Here is a 19747-nt window from a genome sequence, read left to right on the forward strand (position 1 = left end):
AGCGAATGTTAAATCGCCCAGATTGAGATACCCTGAAGCAATTCGGGAGTACTTTTTTTAAATTTTAAATCTATACCTGTTACTGATGGATCCGATAATGCTTCCCGTTTTAAAACGGTGATGGATGGTTAAGGCAAGTGAATGATAATGGAATAATCAATGGAATGAGAATGTGGGAAGAAACGAAAGTACTCCAAGAAAAACCGAAGGACACGATATTATCCACCACAAACTTACTTTGCCGGGGATCGAACTATGAACCCCCTGTACCAGATGTAAGAGTTCTGCAGCTGCTGTGCTCACTCCTCAGCAAACGTTGACATTCACCACAGAATCCAATATTGATGGATTTGCCTAATTACTAGCCTCTGGCCTGAAAAAAAAAATAATAATAATAAAATAAAATAAAATAAAAAATAAAAAGGTTACAGCAACAATGCTCTCATCATCACTAAAAGTATGCAGTGTGTTGCTCTCGAACATTACTAATACGTTTTAGATGTCTGCTACACCAGCAGCAAAGAACAGCTTCATCGGTTTCTTCGAACTGAGTCTGTGTTAGTAGCTACCACCCACAATATTCTATGCTTGCATGTCATTAATTCCAAGGATGAATCCCAGAGACGTGGTTAACTAGTAAAAGTTGTTGTCTTCTGTGGTAGAGACCAAAGTTCGAGCCCTATGAGATCATGTGGTTCAGAAATTCCATGAATTTCTGTTACGCATAGAATAAATAAATAAATAAAACTCCACCTCAACCAATTCAGGTTCGTACCGGTAATCCGTCTGGAATTACTAATGCAAGGTATCAAGCCAGATTCCCTAAGTATGTTGTTTGATATGACGACATAGCTGCAATTAAATCTTAACTTACCACGAAGAGGTGCATATAATGCAATTCGAGAATATTTTCCTACATCGTTTTCTTAATACGTAGTTATGTTCTCATTTATTCATTTGATTATGTTCGTTAAGATCGCTGGTTAAAGAAATTATTTTTCTTAAAATGTTCACTCTACTTCATTCAATCGGAAATTATATGACAAATGTTTACGAAAAGCATTATTTAATCTGAGACATGTTAACTCAATTTTTATTTGGGAACACACTTCACGTGTCAGTGTCCGAACGAAGTTTTTTAGAGTTTGCTACTGTTACGTACTTCTTGCAGTCACTTACCCACTGACAGTTTGCCCATTCCTTTACATAAAGCGCAAACATGCTGTCTTCTAATAATAGCATCCATCATGTGTTGAACTGGAAAAGGCCTACTTGTCGATATTTGTCCCATTTTACTTTAATTCTCAACAGGTGAAATTAGTGGGCAGAAAGGGTCCCACTTCAACAAAGAAATGAACAATGTCTTTTAAAATCACAATAGAGGATCGCATGTAAAATGTATATATGATGATCACTTAAGATTGATCCTCATGTCTAGAAATACGTCCCGCCCAAATGCTCTTTAAGAGGCCCAACAAGTGGAAATTACTGGGAGCTAATCTGGACTCCAGTACGGTGCGGCAAAACCTTCTGGTGCATGTTGACTAGTGTTGCTCAACCGAATGTCAAGGTACCCATCTTGCATACACCTTACGGAAGAGTAAATGTCTGTGAATTATTTTCTCCACACTGACAAAACTGATGCGCTACGTCACGGACTGCTATTTGCCAGTCTTCAAGGGTAACTTGTTCAACATGGGCGATATTCACCAGAGTGGCTGCAGTTGGACAAATGGTATCCGTACGGTTCATTTGTTTTCAACTTCTGTCCTTCACTTAACTCCTGATACCCTTTCTAAACTCTTCGTCGTGACAGAATTTGTTTACCATATTGTGCTTACAATTTAAGCAAAATTTCAGCAGGTTTCATCTTCTACTTTACAAGAAATGTCATTATGCACCACTGCTCCCAAGAAACAGGTACACTACTTGCTGCCATCTTCGTTTACACTGATGCGCACACGCAAAAGCATTGTAAAGGAACATGGTTACTCGCAAGGAATCATGATCTCTCCTAAAGAAATAATGAAGCTTCACATTGATTCATTGATATTTTACGTAAGAAAGTCTTGGTCATCTTGAATGACCTTCGTATATATTACATTACAACTAGTGAGAAGGAATTTACTCTTTTGTCCTCTGCTACTGCGATTATAGTTTTCAATTCTATATCTTTTGTCAAGAACTTTGAACGAGTCAACTTTAATTTGGTTTTCTCTGGTGCAGAGAAGAGATAATTCTCTGTGCGCTACTTCGTATTATATTCTAATTAGTTAATTCGTTCGGATAAAAGAACAAACCAGGATCCATATACGTACTTTTGTTCTGGACTACACATCCGAACTGATGTTATATTAGAATCTGGCAGATGTTACTGAAGTCAGTTTATAAATAGATGGAATAATACAATCACTTCCACGATAAGACGTTAAAGAAGATATCCCAGAGGAATAAAGTTGTTAGAATACCTAATATTTTCAGCTCTTAATGTTTAGGACATGGTATGGTTTGCTTTAACAAACTGAACTACCTTCAACTGAAAATATTTAATTTACCTGATTACACTCAACTCAAGTAAAATGTAAATTCATACATTACCAGATGTCCGTTTTTATCCAACTAACATGGACATCCAGTAATTTCTTTATTGTGTGAAAATAAGTTTTTATTTTGAAGTCGGTACTATTACGACTTGACGGGAATCCCAAAAGTTACGATTCACCATTTTATAATTCAAACTAATGAATGATTAATGCCGGGACTTTTCCAATTATTTGAGCTCCTTCGTGGCTAAGCGGATAGCGTACAAGCCTTTGCGTAGGAGACTCGGGTTCGATTCCCGGCGGGAGCTCATGTGGTTCGGACTCCACGTTAATCAGTAGGTCTCGTCTCATATAAGCCTCGCTGCTGAAAGGGACGTTAAACTCAAAATTAAATCAAAATCAAATTTTCCAATTATTTGAATGGCCAAGTTTTAAATATGACAAGGGACGTAGCGAGACGGTATAGGTGGGGACAACTTAAAATGTACAATAGCAAACGAAATCGAAGGATATCTTTACGAGATAAAAATTTTGATGTAACTACTACATCACAATAAGATCTCTATCTAAAATGGCAGAGATGCATATTTCAAAAAATTCACTTACAGTTTGGGAAATCTGGACCTAGGCATATGAAATATAAGGTGTCCCATAGTCCAGAAAATTGGGGAATCATGAGGTTTTGTTGCAGGTAACCAAGTTTGAGCAAGGAGGAACATATCCAGGTCGTTTTGCTCTATGGTGGAAGTAGTCTGCAAGAAGAGACTGCTGAATTGAACAGAAGGGGCAACATATCGAGCATATTGTGTACACGTTCATTTTTTCTTTTCTTTGCAAACTTACGGGACACCCTGTAGTTCAACATGTAAATATTTTACCCTGCAAAATTCATGCAACCGACATCTTACTAGACTCGTTTCGCTGTGTACATTTGTTGATTGCTCGTGACCATTCTTTTTGGCCACATCAGTGGTCCAATTTTGTTAAAATGTCGAACACTCAAATCACTACAATGTGTGTTTCGGCATTATTGCCTAATTTAAGCATTTTTTAAAAAAATAGGTTAAATTTAGTAAATTTTAATAAGTAAATTTATGAATTTAGCTTTTTTCTCCAGAGGACACACAAAGACACAATAGCCAAATTAAAATGATTGTTTTGGAAATCTCTCTCAAGTGATATATTACTTTTATTCAACATAGTTTGCCATTTAAAATGCAGGAGTTGCTTTCACCTACTATATCTGTTAGAATTGGTTACTCCACAATATGGACTATTAATGAAAAAACAGCCTTGGGCATTTTTCATAAATACAAAGATCAACTGTTTCTGAGCTAAAAGTCTCTGACTTTGTTTGTGGAATCACTTTCCCACATAGTGTTCCAACAGATATCTAACAAAAAATAAATAAATAAATAAATAAATAAAAAAATAATAAAAAAAAATGCTTCTCGCCCGCACTATAGGCGTCCGAAAATGCGAGGAAACGAAATTTTGAGGCAATATGTAGCAATACCATAATTGGGGGGCGCGGTAGCTCAGTGGTAGAGCATTCACCTCCGGTGCTTGGGGTCCCTGGTTCGATCCCAGCTCGCGCCGTGTGGACTTTGAGGTGGACAAACACCGTGTTCGTGGGTTTTCTCTGGGTTCTCCCGTTTCCTCCCCCTTTCTTTATTCCACCATTTCACTCATTTTTCATCACCACCGTCTCCTTTAGCCTAACCGGCATAACCGTGGGACGTAGAACTTAAAGATTTCATTTTCATTTCAATACCATAATCCACAGAAATACGTCAACAAACGTTCTACAAAGAAACGTAACAAAAGATTGTCTAAAAATGTAAAGAACAGGCATGTACAATGAAGGCACAAGGAATTTCCTTAAGAAAGCGAGGGACTGACGTATATCTATGACACTAAACAAATATGAAATCTTTAAGCTTTACGTCCCACGATTATGCCGCCTAGGCTAAAGGAGACAGTGATAATGAGAAATGAATGAAATGATGGAAAGAAGAATGTGGGAGGAAACGGGAGAACTCCGAGAAAATCCACGTACACGGTGTTTGGCCACTACGAAGTTCACTTGGCGCAAGCTGGAATCGAACCAAGGACCCATGCACTAGAGGTGAACATTCTAACACTGAACCACCGCGGCCCCATAACAGCGTATAGTAAGCATTGTTTTATGGGAAAACAACTTGAAAATATATGCAATACTGACAAACACAAGAGCACAAGAGTAAATTAATAATGTATAACTTTAAAGTAAGGTATTTACTTTTTGCGAAGAAGTTTTAGGCTTTGACATAATTCAAATAAATAAATAAAAATAAAATGGAAACAAAGGATAATAATAAAGATTTGAGCTTAGTGTATTTGAAGTAGTAGTACTGTGTTGCAGTACGGTGTTACTGAATAGCACCGCAGAGAGTTACTGTATTGTAGCGGATGACTGTTTAGCATGTTAATCACCAAAATAGAGGCACTTGGGCAGTGTAAATTGAGGTAGTCTCTCACATCAGAATATGTTATCTTCTTGATATCTGTTGTGAATTGAGCACATCTGCAGTAGTCAGGATGGAGGAGTACGGTACGCTGTCAGATACGTCTCTCAGTTATGGGAGACAAAAGGAAGTTAATTATGGTTCTTTTAAATCCTCACTGAAAAAATTCGTCAAAAAGTGTTTTCAATTCTTGTTTATTAGGACCTAGCATACTTCCATTTCGTATGAAGGATCACTTCTTGAACTATGATGCTATCAGATATATATATATATATATATATATATATATATATATATATATATATATATATATATATATATATATATATATATATATAGAGAGAGAGAGAGAGAGAAACAGCAACACAACATTTAATAAAAACTAATCGTAGAAAATGGAAGAATATGAAGAAAATAATTTTTTAAAGGATCATGTCATTCATCCTATATGTATTTTTGCAACATATCTAAGGTTCAACTACCTGAGGAAGAAAAGTAAGTTTACTTATTAAGTGTATGTCACGCAAGAAAATAAAGCAATTAGCTTATTGTGTTTAATAAGCGTATGTTTTAATCAATAAAAACCTTTCTTAAGAACTGCCTGAACCAAATCATTCTTTTCATAAGTAATCTATCATATTGATTACAATGTACTGTACTCTACACACAACTGTTAATATCTAATAGTACATCGATTAGTACCTCTATTTCAGTATGACGTATAAACAACTTCACCATATCGATTTATAACTAATCAATAACACGTTTTATTCAGTGTATTTCGGAGAATCTGTCTTTAAATCATATTATATGAGTTGTTTTGCATTACTTTTCAAGTATTCCTCTTAAAAAGAAAACTGTATTCAGTGGCAATCTGTCTTTCACGTAATCTTTTCTCAATGACTTTCTTACTGAGGCAGAAATTCGTATAAAAGCACAATTAAACACAGTACCGTGAAATTCATTAACCACGTGTTACAGTTTATATTGTATTATCAGCTTGTTTTCCCCAAAATTTTCCAAGTATTAATTGTATTCATAACCAAATACTGGATTTGGTTGGCGTGAGAAAAAGTACTAAATGAGTGGCATATGACGCTCGTGGACAAATTGTATTTCAATTGCTTTCTGACGCTTGTCGAACTAACTTTGGATTTATGTACGAGTAAACAGGAGCCAAAAGAGAGGAAGGACGTTTCTCGAAGTTTGATCTAGGATTCCTAGTTGTAACGAAATAGGACCAAAGGGTATTTTATTTCTCACTTATATTAAGTTTTAGCTAGACAAATTGCTATTTAAAATCACCCTTGCATGTCTTTTTTAAATTACTTCTTATATTAAAGAAATATAGTGTACCAACCTATTCTCAGATTTGAACATGTATCAGCCATTTTACAAACGACATACCTCACACCAGAAGAATAGGTAACTAAACTCTGATTTGTGGCGACGGTGTTAAATACAGTATGATCATCTCGTAGGCTTGGTAGTAGATCACTGTATGTGCTAGGTTTTAAAAACTAAAAGGCACTCATGTTTATCTTCATAAAGTATTATAGTCTTCTCAGCACAATGTTCTCATCAAGCCTGATTGATGATAAAAATAATTTGTAGCATTTCCATTTTGTAAAAGCTTCAGTCGACTGGATTGTGCACATTCAACTAGGTACAGTCAGAGTACTTTTTACAAACGCAATTTTTCTACACTTTTTGATTCACAGTCACCTAATTTTCAATTCAAGTACTTCTCAATCGCCGGCCCAAAATATACGTTTGATTCGAGAATTAAATTACAACAGAAACAACAGATGTTCTCAACAAATAGGGAGGATTTTTAATTCTCAATGCAAAAACCTAGAGTAGAAAAGAACGTTCAGTCTTTTACAGTTACTTCAAATATAATAAATAAATACAAAATTTGATCTTTGCGACTAGATGGTACTAACATAAGGACGATTTAAAAACCACTTTTTCATACTTACGGCTGAAATACAGTTATTCAAGTAGAACTGGAAATTCCTTTGCTGATAAGTAAACAGTCTCATTTTGGTAACTCAATGATATACTTTGAATAAAGTTCAATTGTTTGATAAATTAGGAGTCTAATTCACCTTAGTAAAGTGGAACTTTCTCATGGTTGAGTTAATGAACATGCCTTTGACGTGGAAGACTCGGGTTCGATTTCAGGCGGGAGTTCATGTGGTTCGGATCCCGTGTCTTACGGAAACGTAAAAGACAATCGAAATTTTTATAATTTCGAAAATTAGACTCCAATATTATTTTAGGTCATAAAAATGTAGTTACCTTGGAAAAACTGAGTAATACAAATAAGTTATAATTGGCATAGTAACATACTTGGAGAAGGACACCAGAAAGAAAAAAAAAAAAATATAACAAAACACTTTGTTTTGTGAAGAATGTGAAAGCAAGTGTTTTTCCGCATACGTCACTAAAACTATTATTTCATAGTCTAGAATGCATTGATTCTGAAGGACATGAGAAAGAAAAATAACAAATGAGGCGCATATAAAAACTTCTGGTTTCTAAACCAGGGTATTTAGTTATTCAGCAATTCGATCCTTCAATCGCGTTCAGTCGGTTGAAGTGTCGTCTTGATTCGTCTCGTATTGTCGAGTCGGAGACTATCGGGCAAGTGGTGCAACTGTAATTGACCACTGTAGTAACGCGAATATATTGTCGTCGTTCCTGAGTAACATTAATGGACTAGAAAATGTAAGTTGTATATTCCATGGATTTTTATACTCTTGTGCATAATTATGGCAGGGCAGTACATGTCAATCAAATCCTCATAACCGAAGGTTATGATAAACCCGGAACTATTATTATAATTATTACAATTGTTGCAATTATAACAATCATTACATTTAATTCTGTAAGTTGCTTGGAAGAGAAGCTATTCTCGTAAAGCATTTTAATGTCTGTTTACAAGCATATTGCTTATGAGTTCACTATGTAATTTGCCAAACGAGCATCTAATTCTCGATGTGGATGACCCATATGCCTATTAATAATTGTATTTAAACTAAAATAGCCCTGTAAAGTGCTCATCCACTTTGTATTATTATTATTACAATAAAGTGAGATAACTAAAGAGTAATTAACCTAGGTTATTGTGCTTAATCAAAGATTACTCTTTTACCCCTGTTCTCCTGCAATAGGATAAGTGATAATTGGTAGAATCATAACCATTTACTACTGTACTACCGACGTAAACAACAGATGTGGTAAATATGCTATTAGCTATTATATTAACTTATAATTTAACAAATTTATCATCACGGTACCGTGCTATTTTATCACATTACTCGTGATATGGCTCCTCGGCGGGCAATATACAACTTACATTTTCTGGTCCATTGATGTTAGTCAGGAACGACGACAATATATTCGCGTTACTACGGTGATCAATTACAATTGTACCACCTGCCCGATAGTCTCTGACTCGACAATACGAGACGAATCAAGATGACACTTCAACCGACTGAATGCGATTGAAGGATCAAATTACTGAATAACTAAATACCCTGGTTTAGAAACCAGAAGTTTTTATATGAGCCTCATTTAATTTTTCTTTTTCATGTCCTTCAGAACCAGTGCATTCTAGACTATGAAATAATAGTTTTAGTGACGTATGCGGGAAAACACTTGCTTTCACATTCTTCACAAAACAAAGTGTTTTGTTATATATTTTTTTTCTTTCTGGTGTCCTTCTCCAAGTATGTTACTATACCAATAATAACTTATTTGTGTTACTCGGGTTTTTCCAAGGTGACTACATTTTTTATGCACTAAAATAATATTGGAGTCTAATTTTCTAAGTCTTTTACGTTTCCGTAATACGTGTTAAGTTGTAGATCCACGTCTCATATAATCTCGCTGCTGAAAGAGGCGCTTAACTCAAATCAAATGAAAAAAGTCTTACTAAGAAGCCAACTTCTCTTCGGGATATAATGTAGCATTTCGACAGCATTGCAAAGTATGTTTTATCCTTGTAACCATAAACCGTACAGTTTCATTACTTATCTCCATATCATTATGCTGAACACATTAATAATTTTCATTTTTTTTTTCATTCGGAAGGAAATTTGCTGTAAAAAAAAAAAGGTCAAAATAAAAAAAAATATTTCCACACACTGGACCATCATAAGAAAGTACACTTCCGTTAAAAAGAAAGAGCTCGTCTATATCTTAAAAAAACAATATTAAAATTAGTGGTGGGCACAAGAACAGGTTTTTCGGATTTTAGAAAAAAAACAGTTTGGCTCTTAGAAAAAGCGGCCCGGTTCTTCACCAGATCCGGTTTCGTTTTTTTTTTTTTTTTTTTTCAAAATTTGTTCTATTTCTGACCAGAATAGTGTTTCATTGTTCTCCGGAAACCGAATCCGTTTCCACAGAAATAGTTTTGTGTTTTCCAAAAGATTTCACCAAAACCAGTTTTGGTGAAAAACTGAACCGATTTTGGAGAAAACCGAAATGTCGGTTTTTCTAGAAACCGGTTTCTGGTTTTTGTAAAAACCAGTTTTGTCCATCCCTAATTAAAATACAAAGTGAATTTCGTTTCACAATTGTGAACCTACGGTAGACTTTAAATTATGCAAAATTCAATTCAATTATGCAAATTAGCCCTGTCCCGTTCAGCAGCGAGGCTATGAGAGACGTGGACTACTCATTAACGTGGAACCCAAACCACATGAGCTCCCGTCGGGAATCGAACCCGGGTCTAACACGCCAATGGCGCGTACGCTAACCGCTTAGCCACGAATGAGCTCCTCTGCAATACAAAGAGAGTGCTAGGTGAAACCTGTTATGTGGTAAATTTCTACTGCTCCCGGTCTTAGCAGAAATATACAAAAGTGGATGGATTATTTTCTTAAGACGCAGAATCGATTGCAGAAAAATTTTTGTCCGAATCTGCTTTTGAATTTTTGTTATATGGCGATAAAAGTTGAAACCCGAAGTGGATGATTTCTACTACTTCTAGTCTGAATAGAAGATTAATGGAGAAAATGGAATCTATTCTTTGGATGTTGAATCCATTCCTAAAAGCCGCTTCTTGGTATCTATTACCGTTTTTGCTCAGTGAAGACCAATATTGATACCAGAAGTACAGGTAAATTTGTGTCACTTCCAGTTTTAGTAGAGTATTAAGGATTTAGATAGAATATTTTCTTGAGACGCTGAATCGATTCCAGAAAAAAAAAACAAAAAACATTGCTATCTACTGCAGTTATCTTCTATCACGATGAACTTGAAAACGGAAATATTAGTAAATTTGACAACTTTCGGTGTTAGTGGTATACTAGGGATTGAGAGGTTATCCTTCCTGGAGATGCCGATTCCAAAAATTGCTTATCGCTATTATAATTTATGTACTATGCCTGTATAAGTTTAGGCCGAAAGCGGTTAATTTCTACTACTTCCGGTCTGTCTTGAGGATTTACAGGGAAAAATGGAACATATTCTTGGAATGATGAATTGATTTAAAAAAGCTCACCGATACCTCTTACCGTTCTTGAACTACGTTAATCAATTTTAAAACTGGAAATCTAGAAATTTTCAACCACTTCCGGTTTTGGTAAAATGTTACGGGTGGTTATGGTACGTTTCCTGATGCTGAATCGATTCAAAAACCGCTTGATGCTATCTATTACAGTTTTTGTTCTATAGCGACCAATGTTGAAACCGAAAACTGTTGGTTTCTACCACTTTCGAATTTAATAGAGGGTTAATGGAGAAATGCAACCTGTTCTTGAGGAAGCTGAATAGATTTTTAAAAAATGCTTTTCGATATCTGTTACTGTTTTTGTTGTACAAATATTTACTGTACTTGTTACCAATATTGAAATCAGAGGTACTACGAAATTTCTATCACTTTCGATTTTAGTACAGTCTTATGGGTGGAGACAGTGTCTTTTCTTGAAGCTGAATCGTTCCCAAAACCCCGCTTGTCGCTATCTGTTACATTTTTGTTATGTAGTGCTCAACATTGAAATCGGAAGTATTAGTAATTTTTTCCACTTTCGGCTTACATGTTTTGATAGTAAAACTTCCTTGAAACATTGAATCAATTCCAAAAACACCAAATGTCGCTATTTACTATAGTTTTTGTTCTACGTTGAAACAGGAGACGATTGATTTTATCACTTCTGTTTCGGTAGTGGGTTAACTGAGGAGACAGAATCTATTACTAAGACGTTGAGTCGACTCTTGCCGTTTTTGATCTGCGTAAATTAACATTTAAACCGGATGTATTAGTAAATTCCACCACTTTCGGTGTTGGTAGAGTGTTACAGGTGTACATCATCTTGAGATGCTGAATCGATTCCGAAAAACCGCTTGTCACTTTGGTGTAGTTGGTTTTATCGCGATCAATGTTGAACCGTAAACAGTTGATTTCTACCACTTCTGGTTTTAATAGAGAGTTAACGGAGAAGATGAACCTATTATTGGGTCGCTAAATCGATCACATAGCTATTCTACAAGATTTCAGACATTTATGCATAGAATGTTTGGAATGCATCGCTGGAAAGCTAAGCAAACTGCCACTGGAGCTAAGCGTACTACATGCCTGAAAGCAAGAACATGCCATTTTGCCTCTGGATTTCCTAATCAAGTTTTCAAAATGTGCGAAGAATGTGAAATCACATCTCCCGCACTAAAGATTTAGAAAAAATAATCTGCCCAATATTCAATCACTGTGATTTTACAGAGGACTGGCCTGTTATTCTACCAGGAGAAGTACAGGGCTACCATTAACAGAATGCCGAAATTTCAATTTTTATAGCGTTGACCTATTGCACCGATGAGACAAAAGCTTCGCAATTGTAAATGATGACACAGGATAGGGTTCTTCTCATTATTTGCTAGCACTTCAGAAAACCAAACAAAGAAAGCCTTGGTGTTAAACCAACCAGAACTACCATAATCTCAAATGACGCTGATAGTCATTTTAAAATCCGTTTACAACTAAAATTTTCAAAATTAACAGCTTTCTCAGAATAGATTTTTAGTACAAGTGGACATGGAAAAGGACTATGTAATGGGGTCGGGGGTCTAGTAAAATATTGTGCTACTGAACACAACCTATCGAAGCCTGTAACGCATACCATTCAGATTGTTACTAACTTTGTTCCAAACAGTACACAATACACTACTACAATTAGGTGTACACTTTTATGTAAGAAAGAAGTAAATGATTTTTAGTTCTTTTAGCGAGTTGAAAATTTCATGTTGGTTTTCCAACTCTATATACAACTATCACTGCTATCTGGTTTTCGTAATCACCCTATTCCATTTTGCTTACAGGGTTGTGTAAAAATACGTCACTTTCTACTGCAGCACTTACAATGAGTCATCGCACAGTCCATTGCCAGGTTCGTTCCTTCTTCCCACAATCAACAATATTGTGACGTCTTGACCTTCGTAGCAGTATTGTAGCCAGAATGGGCATAATAATAAAACATTTTAGTAATTCCAATTTAGTTTTTGTAATTTTTTCCACAGCATTTCTTTTTAATTTACCCGGGATGATTCCAAAGTTGAACCTTGAATTTGCGGAAACTTGTATATTTCCCTGAAAGGGTTTGTCAAGCAAGTTCCCAAAATGGTTTTAATTTCTTGCCTGGAAATGATCCCGCCCCTTCAGGGGTGGAAATATGGAACAGCTAGACCTATATGTCCTATATATCAAAGTTCTCCGCATGGGCAGGACTAGTAGATCAAGAATATAATATGCATTACCCAATTATATCCTATATCAAGCTAATAAAACCAAAACAATATGCCCGAGGTAAGGAGTTCAAACAACTCCTGGATGAGGCTCATCCTTATATGGAGGATCCATATATTTCAAACTTCCAGTAACTTCGAAGTATAAGTTACGTGGCCCTTACACCTTAAAAACAAAGGCCAAGTCCTGGCAGCACTAATTTACCAGGACGTAACTTGTTAGTTACATGACTCTCACACATGGTCAAAAACAAAAGCCAAGCTCGGGCAAACAGCATCCATCCAGAGCCTTCTTTCTTCTCATTACCCGAGCCTTGTCGTGGCGAGAGAGCTTAAACCCTACAGGGTGACCAATCGGGTCTATATAGCTACAAAGAAAGCTTTTCTGATCGAGTAAATGAGCTCAAATTACCACCACGACTAGTTTTCCCCTAATTAATAACTAACTCTAATGAACGATTTTGTATCGTGTGACCTATCAAATAACTCTTCTAGATGAGCAATTGACGAACATATAATGAACGTGCTAATCTGACAACGTATGTAGGTCAAATAGAGGAAACTATAGAAATTGAAATACATCGAATGTCACATCTCGCCATAACAATGAGTCTCATTAGTTATGATATCAAATGTCTTTCTGTTGACTGGATATTATGGACATGCTTTTCTCAACTTCCATTAATATAGGATATGTATAGTGAAATAGTCAATGTTTTGGTTTTATTGCCTTGATATAGGATATAGTTAGGTAGTGCTTATTACATTCTTAATCTACTAGTCATGCAGAGCACTTTGATATATATAGACATATAAGTCCAGTTGTTGTGTATAATTCCACCCCTGAAGGGGCGGAGTCACTTCCGGACAAGAACTTGAAACCTGTTATGAAACTTTCTCGACAAACCCTTTCAGAAAGAATATAAGTTGTCCCCAGATTCAAGGTTCAACTTTGGAATCCTTTCGGGTTAATTATATAATTCTGAGGCTTGTTCTTTTCAGTATATGAAGTACTCTTTCATATATATGACTTCTGTAATATTTTCAGAATTTAGGTTTTTGAGAAAAATAAATAAAGTTTTGTAACTCTTGTACAAAAATTGATTTTGAACAGCTCTATAGATTTACTTGTTTATGCTATGAAGCAATGAATATACTTCAAAAAAGATTCACCATCTGGAATGAAATGTTTTGTGATTTTCTTTTTAAATACTAGCTGAACCTGCGCTCTCTACACAGCGCATCATTCACATATGAGCATGAATCTCCTTGTTATCCCTCACATCTGTACATGTCCCTTTACAGACACAAATGAAAGACGTCTTGATAAAAATTGGTAAGAGATACCATAAAGGGGAGATTTTATCGATTACTTTTTCAATATCTCGCACCGTTTGCAAGATTTGAGCCTACTTCCGGTTGGAGTTTTTAATTCGTGTATGATCAGTGTTTTCTTTCTTCTTGCATGCAGTATGCAATAGGCAAATACATTACACACACAATTAATTATAATGTTAGTGATATATGGTGTTTATTGGGCAAAACACTCCAAACAATAAAGATTCAACTTACTGTTAGAGTGCAGAAATGGTTATCCTTCGTTTTTCATTATAATTTGGTCATGGAACAAAACGCCTGAGATGTATGCAACCTCTGTATACAATTCTGTGGTGTTGGAATGTATAATGTGTAGGATGCTTTAGTTTTTCCTTTTCTAATTTCAACACTTTCAGTGTACCCGTAAAAATGTAATAAAGGAATAATGGCTATGTTTTTTTTTTATTTTAAAAAAAAATTTTCAATTAGAACTGGACAATCTACACAAAATTTGCAATCGATCAGTGAAAACGTCACCTTTCTAGTCTATAGTTTCCGAGATCTCATTGTCGAAAGGATTGGCTACAAACATATAAACGCCCACAAACGTATAGTTTAAAAGAACTCCAAAGATGGCAGCACAATTCATTTGCATTGATTTTGGAAAACGCTTATTAAAATACAAAGGCTTTGAACAATAATTTTAAAACATAAACTTTATTTAAAAAAGAGGTATTTAAATAGTTTATTTAAAGTACACATACTTTAAAAATTTGTGTTTACTAAAGTGAAATCACAAATAACCGTAAATCAAAGGTTTGAAATCCAACTTAAGAACTTGGAGTTCAGGTTCTTTTATTGCTGTTGTAGCATTTTAATAGATAGATGGTGTTCAACAGTGGCTTCTGCTTGGTCAACTTCCATCTGCTATATCTTCATTAGGAAAAAAAAAAGGACTGTATGTATTTCACAGATTCTCTCATAGTTTCACATAGTCAAATTTCAGGAAAATCAGAGACTGTGATTTCCTCTTTTTATTTTTATTGCTTGTCTGGAAATTTATTCAGCCTATTATTATTATTATTATTATTATTATTGAGTTTTCAAACACGTCATTTTATTTAGTTATTTTTGGTTATTTGTAGTTTAAGAGCACCCCTTTTCAGTTTTGAGGTTAAGTGACATAAGAATGTATCTTGATATTCTTAATCTAGAATCTGAATATTCAGTGATCTATTTGTGTGAAAATCAACCGTTATACGAGTTCCCTTGTAGGGGATATGGTGGCTCAGTGGTAAACTACTTACCTTTATTCCTGTTTCGATCTTCGGCCAAGCAAGTTTGTGGTGGGCAACATCATGTCCGCGGGTTTTCTCGATTTATTCCCGTTTTCTCCCATAATCTCATTCCACCAATGCTTCCATCATTAACTTGCATGTAATCCGTCACCCTTTCAAGTAAAGGGTCCAAATGGATGAATCGAGTTGCCGGATGAAACTTAGTGTGCCTGATAGAGGATGTGAAAATATGTGTATATACAAAGTTATAGCGGCTGAGAGCCATAAGAAACGGAGGGGGAGGGGGTCAAAGTTGGTGGGAGAAGGGCTATGCTATGTTATAGAAATACATCACATAAATTGTTGAATCGTAAAAATAGTGAAAGATAGACAATACAAACGCTGGTGTAATGCGCCACTAAAATATACCTGTACCTAGCGCATTACTAGATGTTCGTGAACTACAATTTGGATTTTAATCCGTATCCCAGAATTTTAAATTTGGATTACAATTGGTTTTTGATCTGCATCTCAAGATGTTAAAATTGAAATTACAGAAAATTAATAAATTTTTTCGAAACGAAAAAAGATATATACATGTATTAACATAGTGCTTTAGAAGTTGGTGCTTATTTTTGGAAAATATTGTATTAATCTTCGAAAGCCGAGTTTGAAAGATTAAATTAACATATCAGGTAAAACAGTAAATAATTATAAAATTTCATTGAGAAGAAAGGAATAATTAATAAAATGAATTGCTAAAGTTTAAACTATTCGGGAGAGATTCTTCTCTCTCCCCTATCATCTTTTGCCACCATATTATCTTCCAAATGATTTATTTCGGAATATAAAAATAACCAAGTAATTCCAAATTTCATGTGTAATGTTAAATTCTACGACTATTTGAAATGTCAACTTAGAAGTTTTCTAATAAATTATGCAATAGCATTGATTTACTAGTATATAACTGTCTATCTGAGCATACAGAAACAGAATTGGAATATCTTTAAACTTAATGATTACTGTACAATTTACGGACCAATTGACTCAGAGTAGATAATGTTTGCTTAAAGTGGTAGATATGGAAGCTTCGTAGTATATGTACGTCGGTATATGTTATTTAAAAAATAATAAAATATAATTTGGTATTTATTAACGTATAAAGGAAAACGAAGTATTTGCTGAATGAGTTATTATGAATGTATTAATAAAATGGTAATTGTGTTATTAAGTAAAGAAGAATAAGAAGTTACTAATAAAAAAATAAAGAAAATATATATAAAGGATCGGTCGAATGAAGAATAGTGAATAATAGTAATAACCGTGTACTTCGTTTGCTTCCGAAACATACCTGCGTTTAAAGCATTAAAGGTTTTCTTCCAAATCGAAGAGATATAAATTTGAATATTTAACATTTTAATCTGTATCTTACTGAGTCTGTAAAAGTCCGTTCTCCTTACTGTTCAGAAGAAGGATGCATGATAATAAATACCGAGAAGAATCCAATTAAAATTCTTAATTTTGTCGATAGAATTTGTATCTGTATCATTGATGATAAACCGACTTAACCGAAATTACGTTACTTGAGTTTTAATTATAACTATTATAATTACAGATTGTATATTAAGGTCAATCATTAATACATTTTTTATATACTTTGGTACTACACTATTCATACTTTCACAAACGTTAACTCTCATGTCCCCTAGAATCTGTTCATCTTCTAAGTTTCATTTTCCCTAAGCCATTTGAGCGAGGGTGGCGACTCCGTTGCATCGGGCCAAAGCTTAGCTCAGTTTTCACGAAGGAATCTCGGAGGTTTCATCGTAGGACTGCGCTAACTAAAAGGAAGCTGTTTCAATCGAAGAGAACCTAGGAACTGTTTCGAAGTCATTGAATTGCAAGGAAGTTGGGACCCAAACTAACACCTTATAGACGTCTACTTGCAGAACACGACAGCGTTTAACAGTTAATACAGAGGTTCGTATCCAGCTAAAATCAATATTTAACATCTTGTAAAAACAGTACATTATAGTATTACCGTGTAACTTGGCAACTTCCAACCAGGGATTGAAAATTGATGTGGTGCATAACAGTGTAATACATTACATCTGTTGAACTCAAATAGAAGTTACAAAAGAGAGTATCACACAAGCGTGATAACTTTTATCCAGGAGTACTACAGTGTAAATTTGGCGTACCCAGTCAACAGGATTTTGTTGTGATTATAACGTGAGAAAAAGGGATGATGTGAGAGTAACGTGATAAATTTCTGTGTATAATAAAAGAAAGAAAAAGGTGGTAAATAGATGAAAAGGGAAGAAGAGGAGGCTCTCCTGAGTTATAATGAAATAAGAGAATTATGTCGAAGTGTAGCAGTGATAGCGAAGATGTTTCTTGTGTTTGCTGTGAGATAGAGGACATTATGAAAGCAGCAGACAAAAGGAAAGTGATACAATGTTGTCAATGTAAAGATTGGTATCATTTTCTATGTGTAGGACTTGATGAAGAAATGTTTGAGGAAATGAGTTGTCTATCGGTCGTATGGATGTGTAATTCGTGTAATCAGAAGGAAAAAGAACTAGAGAAAACGAAACATGCAATATCAATGGATAGAGAAATAGTGCAAGAGAAAATTCCTGAAACCATTGCTGAAAACAGTATCGATGAAGAAAATAGAAAAGATGACATGAAAGAAGGATCGAGGAAAAAGAATAAAAATCACGATGAAGAACGAAAGCGAAAATCTAGAAAAAGTGACAAGAGTGAAAGCGAAAAGGAAGAAAGAAGAAGACTAGAGGTTAAAGCATTACCTGAAGAAGAGACCAGTAAAAAGAAAATTAAGAGGACTCGTAGACATACGAAAGATGGAAAAAGAAAGAAAGAACGAAGTGCACAGAGTAATAGTGATTCAGACAAGGATAGAAGCCAAGCTGTCGGAAGTGAAGAAGTAATTAAGATAATTGAAAGAAAGAAAAAGAAAAATGCTGAGAAGGAAAAAGCAGAGAGAACCGAATTTGAATCAAATGGAAGGAAATTTCAAATGGAAGATGATGAGACTGTGTCACCGAAAGAATTGATGGAAAATATGAAGAAACATTGTTCCCAACTGCAAGAAAATTTTAAAAACAACGTACAATCAAGTATTGAGTCTACTTTCACAAAATTTTCTGCTTTTATGGATTCCAAGATGGAGGAATTTAAAAAGGAGATAATGGGTTTTAAGGAAGATTTGCGCAAAGAGATAGATAATCGTTTCTGCCGAATGGAAGTCGAAATACAAAAGGTGAAAAAGAGAGAAGTTGAAAAAGAAGTAAGGATAGAAGAAATAGAAGCTAGAATAGAGGTTATAACACAAAACCAAGAGGAATTGGTGCAAAAATCTTCAATAATAGAGTCTGAACAGAATCAACAGAGAGATCAGCTTGATCGGACTAGTTTAAAGCTATTAAAATGGGAAGGAGAAATCGACAGACGAGTAAAAACCTTGGAAGAAAATTTTCTGGGATTAACTCTGATGGAGAATAAAGATGAAACTCGAAGAAAAGGAACAATTTTAAGTACTCCTATTACTACTAGTACGGTAACGGGATACACTACGTCAGTGGTAACGACCATCAGTCAGTCTAATTCTACACAGAGACTTCAACCGGTTAATATGACTTTACAAAGTGATATAAGAGTGCCTTGGCCTATTGGATTAACGTCGAAGGAAACTGTTACCAATGAAGAAAATCTCAGAACTTCTAATACAGTGGATGGTGCGATTTCTAGTGCAATAGAAGAAAAACAAAACCAAGAGAAATCGGAAGGAGTACTGAAGTTAACTGGATTAGTAAATGAATCATTAAACCAGATCCGATATAGTGATTTACGAGACTTGCCAAAATTTGATGGTCAATACAATGGAGCGGCTAAAGCTTTGTTACATGAATTTATCCAGACTATCAGCTTATTTAAATTAACGGATGCTGAGAAGCTGATATTAGCCTCTAGATGTTTAATTAAAACTGCAGGGACGTGGTTTAGGAGTATCCAGCATCACGTGAAGACTTTCGATGACTTTGTTAATTATTTCCAGAAACAATATCTCTCAGAGCGACTAGAGCGAGCCCAAAAACGTCAACTACAGCTCATGCGCTACGACAGAAATAAACACCAAACTTTGTCGGATTTTGCTTGGAATCTCGTTGAAAGATACCAAAGGATATGTAGTAAAACCGATGAAAGAGAGCTAATAGATATTTTGTTAAATAGTTTACCAAATCACGAAGCTCAAATTTTGAGGAGTACTCCAAACAAAAATGTGGATGATCTAATGTTAAAAATAATGGAGATACAAGAATATAACGAA

The 19747-nt window shown here is 35.0% G+C and overlaps 1 long non-coding RNA gene across 3 annotated transcripts in view; it reads right to left on the reverse strand.

Moving 5' to 3' along the window:
* Positions 1 to 19747, reverse strand: part of LOC145695223 (uncharacterized) — a 119502-nt gene that overhangs the window by 5768 nt on the left and 93987 nt on the right. For all 3 annotated transcript variants that reach the window (XR_014133127.1, XR_014133126.1, XR_014133125.1), the window contains one exon: positions 238 to 373. This is a non-coding gene — a long non-coding RNA (uncharacterized LOC145695223). The remainder of the gene's footprint in view (positions 1 to 237; positions 374 to 19747) is intronic.

This window comes from Thermobia domestica, chromosome 9 (genome assembly GCF_964235325.1).
Source record: "Thermobia domestica chromosome 9, izTheDome1.hap1.1, whole genome shotgun sequence".
Taxonomy (NCBI): Eukaryota; Metazoa; Arthropoda; class Insecta; order Zygentoma; family Lepismatidae; genus Thermobia; species Thermobia domestica.